Raw genomic sequence first — 7,777 nt, forward strand, 5'->3', positions numbered from 1 at the left:
TGACACTAGACTTTTACTGCTTTTAAACTAGTACTTACTTTTCACTGCTGTAAGTACAGTGCAATAATACTTAAAGAGCTTGTTGCACTGTATTCAGAGTAATAATTACCCAGTAATAAGGACACACTAATGTAAGGGTTGAATGTAAAGTGTTACCTAAAATTACTCATTATTCTTTAAAAGTTCCTAGACATTTCTTTAGGTTGTGGGAACATTGTGGAGTTCCCAAAATAAGTTCCCAAAACACTAAAACTGTCCAGTTGTGCTGACATTCAGAAAATGTTTGCATCAGGGTGAACAACACACTCCATTGATGTTGTAAGAATGTTGACAGAACAGCCATTCTGAGTTCTTTAAAGGATCCCAGAATATTTAATTAGGTTGTGGGAACACATTACAAGAGATAAGTTCCCAAAACACAAAATCTGTCCAATTGTGATGACATTCTTATAGTGTTTGTATCAGGGTGCACAAAACATTACCTCAATATTCTTTGCATGTTATTCCTATGTTCCTTTCATCTTACTGTCAAGGAAGTTAGTTGTACAACAATCCATGTTGTCAGCGACTCCTTGGACCTAGATTATCTGCTTGTTGTCTTTATTATCTAAGTTAGCCAGGGATGTGACATGGCGGGGATCTAATATTGTCTTTATGTACCTCCTCGTCTTACAAATTTTTTTGTATTGTGGTAGTGATGGGGCAGTAGGTTAAGGGTCTTAGGCGTATTGGTGCTATGGTTTGACCCAGCAAATTTGCGTTCTCACTCTCGGAGCAGTGTTATCAGTGCCCCTGTCTCCTGAGTTGGGAGCCATCAATATTTAGAGCCAATATAGGTTTTGTGGTGATTGTCATGTGTAAGTCTGCTTGTGTTCGTGCACTTATCATGTTATGCTTATCGCTTCACGTTCGCTGTTTGTTGTTTTGATTTAGTTTGTTATAGTGTTTTCGTTTCGTTTCGTCTTCACATATAAATAACAAGAATGTATTGTTATCACGCTGCGCCTGGTCCTCCTCACTTTAATTGTTACGCGAACGTGACAGAAATCACCACCAACCTAGGACCCAATGCAGCGTGGAAAAAGCAGCAGCAGCGATCGCAGGACATCATGGAATTGGAAAATTTGGGCACGGAGCGAGCCCTGGGCACAACTGGAGAATATCGCCGCCCTCGTGAAGAGCTGTGAGGCAGCTTAAAGCCAGAGGCTGTAGGTATAGAGGAGCAGCACAGTAAGCGAGGCTGGAGCCTGAGAGTCAGCCCCAAAAAATTCCTTGGGGGGGGGGGGGGGCGGGGGGGATAAAGGGGATGTGTGGCGAAGTCAGGTAGGAGACCTGCGCACCAACACTTACCGTGGAGAGCGAGAGTACGGGCAGACACCGTGTTATTGCGGAAGAGCGCACGGTGTCTCCTGTACGGTGCATAGCCCGGTGCGGTACATCCCAGCTCCTCATATCGCCGGGCTAGAGTGGGCATTGAGCCAGGTGCCATTAAGCCGGTCAACGCCATCTGCGTCCAGTGCGTCTCCTCGGGCGCGTGTACATGGCACCAGCCTTACCGCATGGTGTCCCCGGTCGCCGCACAGCCCAGTGCGGGTTATTCCACTCCCGCACTGGTCGGGCTACGGGGAGCATTCACCAGGTACGATTGGGCAGGCTCGGTGCTCAAGGGAGCCAGTACGCCTTCACGGTCCGGTATATCCGGCGCCACCTCCTCGCCCAGCGCCAGTACAGCAGTGGCTACACCACGCACCAGGCTTCCAGTCCGTCTCCAGAGCCCTGTTCCTCCTCCACGCACTCGCCCTGTGGTGCGTGTCTCCAGCCCGGTACCACCAGTTCCGGCACCACGCACCAAGCCTCCTGTTGTCTCCAGAGCCCTGTGCGCCCTGTTGCTGCTCCCCGCACTAGCCTTGAGTGCGTGTCCTTAGCCCGGTATACACCAGTTCCGGCACCACGCACCAGACCTACTGCGCCTCAGCCGGCCAGAGTCTGCTGTCTGCCCAGCGCCGTCTGTGCTGTCCGTCTGCCCAGCGCCGTCTGAGCTACCCGTCTGCCCAGCGCCGCCTGCGCTGCCGTCTGCGCAAGCGCCATCTGACTGTCCGCCTGCCCAGCGCCGCCTGCACTGCCCGTCTGCCCAGCGCCGTCTGAGCCGCACGTTCTGTCCTGAGCCATCCAAGCCCCCGTCTGTCCTGAGCCGCTAGAAGCCATACGTCAGTCAGAGCCGCTAGAGCCGTCCGTCAGTCAGGAGCCGCCAGAGCCGCCCCAGTCAGGAGCTGCCAGTGCCGCACGCCAGTCAGGACCTGCCAGAGCCCCAGTCGCCAGGAGCTGCCAGAGCCGCCAGTCAGCCGAGCTGCCAGAGCCGCCAGTCAGCCAGGACCAGGAGTCAGCCAGGAGCTGCCAGAGCTGGCCTTAGTTATCTTTGTTTTCTTTATTATTTTAGTTAGCCAAGGTTTTACATGGGGGATGTATGTTGTTTTGTATTGTCTAGGGTTTTTGTATGTTTATGGGGCAGTGTTTAGTCTAGGTGTCTGTATGTCTATGGTTGCCTAGATTGTGTTCTCAATTAGAGACAGCTGTCTATCGTTGTCTCTGATTGGGAGCCATATTAGGCAGCCATAGTCATTAGGTAGTTTGTGGGTGATTGTCTATGTGTAAGTTGCTTGTGTCTGCACTTATTGTTTGTATAGCTTCACGTTCGTCTGTTTGTGTTTTTTGATTAGTTGTTAGTGTTCGTTTCGTTTTCGTCTTCCAATAAATAAGAAGAATGTATTGTTATCACGCTGCGCCTTGGTCCTCCTCACTTAAATGTTACGACGAACGTGACACATGTAGAAACACATATGGCAATTATTTACAAACATAGTTTGAACCTACTTTTTTAATTGTAATTTTCTCCCTTTTTCTCTCCAATTTAGTGGTATCCAATTGGAATTTACAGTCGTCTCATCGCTGCAACTCCCGTACAGACTCGGGAGAGGCGAAGGCCTAGAGCCATGCGTCTTCTGAAACACGACCCAACCAAGTCACACTGCCCACTTAACCCAAAAGCCAGCCACACCAATGTGTCAGAGGAAACACCGTACACCTGGTGACCATGTCAGTGTGCACGTACCCGTCCCACCACCCCATGCCACAGGAGTCACTACAGCACAATGGGACAAGGACATCCCTGCCAGCCAAACCCTCACAACACTGGGCCAATTGTGCACCGCCCCATGGGTCTCCCGGTTGCAGCCGGCTGCAACAGAGCCTGTACTCGAACCAGGATCTCTAGCGGCACAGCTAGCACTGCCATAGACCACTGCACCACTCGGGAGGCCCCACTTTTAACCTACTTTGTTGATAGTCGCAAGCGGGGATAGAGCCTTGAAACGTTGGAGTGATATCCCTTGAGTTAGTCCACCGTGCCACGGGGATGGGATGCAACACAAAGCTGTTTACACCTTTACTCTGACTCCAGGATGTGATCTTTGTCTTTGCAAAAGAGAGAATAACTAAATCTAGAAAAATACGTTCTCTCTATTATTTTGTACTCTACCAATCTTCTTTATATACTGTAAACTTGGGATGTATTGACTTGTATTTTACCTACAAACTTGGTAGAGTAAGAAATAATGAAATACACGTATTTTTCTAGATTTAGTTATCCTCTCTTTTGGATAACCAGATCTTAGAAGTCAGAGTAAAAGTGTAAACAGATAAATATGTGTGTTAGTTCCATCCCAGTGGACCAGTGGTTTCATTCCAAGGATAACACTCCAAAGCTCCCAGGCTTGATCTCCGCTTGTGGCTATCAACAAATACAGTGAAACTACTGTATGTTTGTACAATAAATGTCAAATAAATTGTCATGTGATTCCAAATAAGTGCCATATGTGTTTCTACATGGATTGTTGTACAACTAACTTCCTCAACAGTAAGATAACACACGGAAAAAGAAAACACCATGGACTGTTCAAAATGTAATTTTATCATTCTGGGAACATAGGAATAACATTCTAAGAACATTGAGGGAATGTTTTGTGCACCCTGATTCAAACATTGTAAGAATGTCATCACAACTGGACAGATTTTGTGTTTTGGGAACGTATCTCTTGCAATGTCCCCACACTGTTCTTACAAACCTAATGATGTTTTGTGAACTTTCCTAATAACATAAAAAATATGCTCTGTTAATATCTTTGCAACATCAGAGGAATATTTTTTCAACCTTAATGCCAACATTGTATAGTCATCAACACAACTGGTCAGTTTTTATGTTTTGGAAACATATCTCTTGTGACGTCCCCAATATTGTGGGAACCTTTAAAGGACAGACAAAATGTGTTCTGGGAACGTTCTTGCAACATCAGCTGAATGTTTATATAACATTGTATGATCATCAGCACAACTGGATCGTTTTTGTGTTATTAGAACATTCGGAGCTACATAATGAATGTTTTGGGAACATTCACAGAACCAATTTTGATTTGCTGTGTGGTCAAATTAAGATCCTATACCTGGGTAGATGTCTCGGATGACATCTCCATTAACGTTAGCGCAACGTTCCAATAATGTTTTCTCCGGGAAAAAAATGTAATTGAATCCAGACATGATTGCTGAATAATGTTAAGAGAATGTTATTGGAACAATCATGTCATAACGTCACACTATAACTTTATGAGAGCATTGTGGGAATATTCCTTGCTTGTTGTTATCAGTCTTTTTAATAACATTTCAATCAACATTAGCAGAACGTTCCCGTAATGTTTTCTCAGAACTATTTCTATCGTTCTGACATTTTGTTGCAGCAGTATGACCTAAAAACATTCCTAGTACATTGTGCTATTACATTACCCGAAAACCTACTGAGGAAGTATGAGGAATGTTCTGAGGCAGTTGCTCCAAATGCTGTGCAAAACATTTTAGTGAATGTAAGTGAATGTAAGGAGAACATTCTGAAGATATTTAATTGAAAACATTTTCTGAAGACAAAACAACAACATTTTGTTATCAAAAACATTCTTTGAATGGTTTAGGATGTTATCATCCTAATGTTAGATAAAACCGTGACTGGAACTTAATGGGGATCTTAGCAAATATTCTGTGAATGTTTCTGTTGTGCTGTGATGTGTGTCACATTGAGCGAGAAAGAGAGAGAAAGAAAGAGGTGGGGAGAGAGAGAATGAGGAAGTAAAGTTCCAAAGTTACTTGCTGCTTAATGCTAACAGAGATCTGTGACAAGATAACAGAGAGAGACAGAGACAGAGACAGAGAGAGAGAGAGACAGAGACAGAGACAGAGGGAGAGAGGTGGTGGCTGTGGTGTACCATATTGACATGGTACATTTGGGTGAGAAGGTGTTGCTGTCTGTTGACCGTCTTTGACAAGGTCAGCTGTCCGACACCGCAAAATACTTTACTTTGTGAGTACTTATTTATTTTCACCTGTGTGTGTGTGTGCTTGTGGGCCTTTGCACGAATACTGTATATACTCCACGAATACTGTATATACTCCACGAATACTGTATATGCTTGTTTGCATTTTGAAACTCCTCACACTGTCATACACAATATCTACCATCTACTAAGTGTTTATCTTCTCCTTTCTCTCCTTCAAGTTAGTAAGTGGTCTTTCTCTTCTCCTTTCTCTCTTTGCCTCTATCATCTAAGTGGCACACACAGCTGGGGTCACAACACACTAAGCACCACTGATCAAGGGTTAACCATCAGTTGGGGGCTGCTGTGCACTGCTAAAATAGCTGCCAGTTTGATATCATTGTATACTAATCCCTTGTCACAGTATTGTACAACAACAAAAACGGGCTTGATCCCAATTCCCAGACCACAATACACACAAAAAACAACACAACAAGAGCCTTTCAAAGGAGAGAGGGAGAAAGATAGTGTGTGTTTCAGTATTAAAGCCTTCAACACCTGTACAGTGAAAGTCATTATTGACCATATAACACGAACATAGCAGCTCTATTCAGTACTTGCCCTCTGTACTTGCCCTCTGTCCTGTGTGTTCAAGGCTGTCAATGAATAAACTGCAGAATGTAGAAACTTCCATTTCCACTTTTATTAACAACCCATTTGCCGTAGGCTATAGTCTAAGTCTTAGGCGGCAGGAGAAACCTGTTCATTGTTCTTAGAGTGAGTTTTCAGGTGTGGTCAAAACAACCTGTTCCTCTGTGCAAGCATACAGTGTGTGTGTGTGTGTGTGTGAGTGTGTGTTTGTACATTAGGATTACAGTATTTGCTCATGGGTTTCGCGGAAAGAAAAAGTTACATTTCAAAATATAATTTGAATTGTTCGAACAACGTGTAGGCCGCATCAAGTACAGAGTGAGCAGTAGAATTAGCACATGCATTTTTATGAGCACAGGCTTGTATCAAAATGCTTTTCAATCAACACCAGCCCATTTTGATTGGCTCAAATCAACGGGTCATTGATTGGCAGTGGCAGTGAGACCTCTCCACACAGGTGAAAGTGTTTCAGAGAACACAGAATGGAACTAACATGAGGTCATACTTGAAATGGTAGAATAGAATATAAACGTTGTTAATGATATCAGTTATCAGATGTATTAAATGTAAATTAAAAGCCTGTGTATTTTTCTTTCTGCTATTTGACACTTACAGGATGTTGACAGATGGCCCTGCGTTATGCATTTGATTGGATTATAACAGTCAAGACGTTATCCCTGTGAATCACAAGGTAAGTATTTTTTCAATTTGAAATACTGTTTCATATTAATATGTAACAAGCTATCTGTAGAAGCCATATACTGACTGAACATGTCATATCATGATATTCTTTGGGTGGTGGCCATTCTTGATACACACGGGAAAGTGTTGAGTGTAAAAAACCCAGCTGCGTTAAGGTTCTTGACACACTCAAACCGGTGTGCCTGCACCAACTACCATACCCCGTTCAAAAGCACTTAAATATTTTGTCTTGCCTATTCACCCTCTGAATGACACACATACACAATCCATGTCTCAACTGTCTCAAGGCTTAAAAATCCTTCTTTAACCTGTCTCCCCCTTCATCTACACTGATTGATGTGGATTTAAAAAGTGACATCAATAAGGGATCATATAGCTTTCCCCTTGATTCACCTGGTCAGTCTATCTATGTCGGTTTTCTTTCGTTTCACTGTTTCTATTTCAATGTTTTACTTTTCTTAGAATGTTTCGCACACTTGTTGATAATTTGGTATTTAAGTGCAGTAAGTGATTAATTAATTAACAGTAATTAAGTAAGAGTAGCCTCAGAGAAAATGACTTTTCCTATCATCAGTAAGTGATGTATTTGATGGGGTCAGGGAGTTAATCATATAGCTGTCTCTGCTCTCTGCATTCATAATTACAGCTTTATTTGTTAAATTGTATCCCAGCTATCTTCAGTGTCAGAGTTATCTTATTTGTGCTATAATTCTGTCTGTCTGTCTGTCTGTCTGTCTGTCTGTCTGTCTGTCTGTCTGTCTGTCTGTCTGTCTGTCTGTCTGTCTGTCTGTCTGTCTGTCTGTCTGTCTGTCTGTCTGTCTGTCTGTGCATGTGTGCATTATTCTTATAGGCACATTTTTTAATAAATATCGGTGATCAATACTGCCAGCAATAGAAATCCCTCACTGTTTTGCATAAGATAGGAGCAAAGTTTTTGCTAACTTACCATCTACTGTAAGGGTATAACCAGATCCCCTCGCCCTCAAGTGGATAAGCAAGCAGCCTACCTTTCCTTAAGTAGACATGGGTGCAGGCAGGGCTGGGAATATACAAAGAGTTCAATCCTATAC

This window comes from Salvelinus sp. IW2-2015, linkage group LG9, assembly GCF_002910315.2.
Source record: "Salvelinus sp. IW2-2015 linkage group LG9, ASM291031v2, whole genome shotgun sequence".
In the NCBI taxonomy this organism is placed as follows: Eukaryota; Metazoa; Chordata; class Actinopteri; order Salmoniformes; family Salmonidae; genus Salvelinus; species Salvelinus sp. IW2-2015.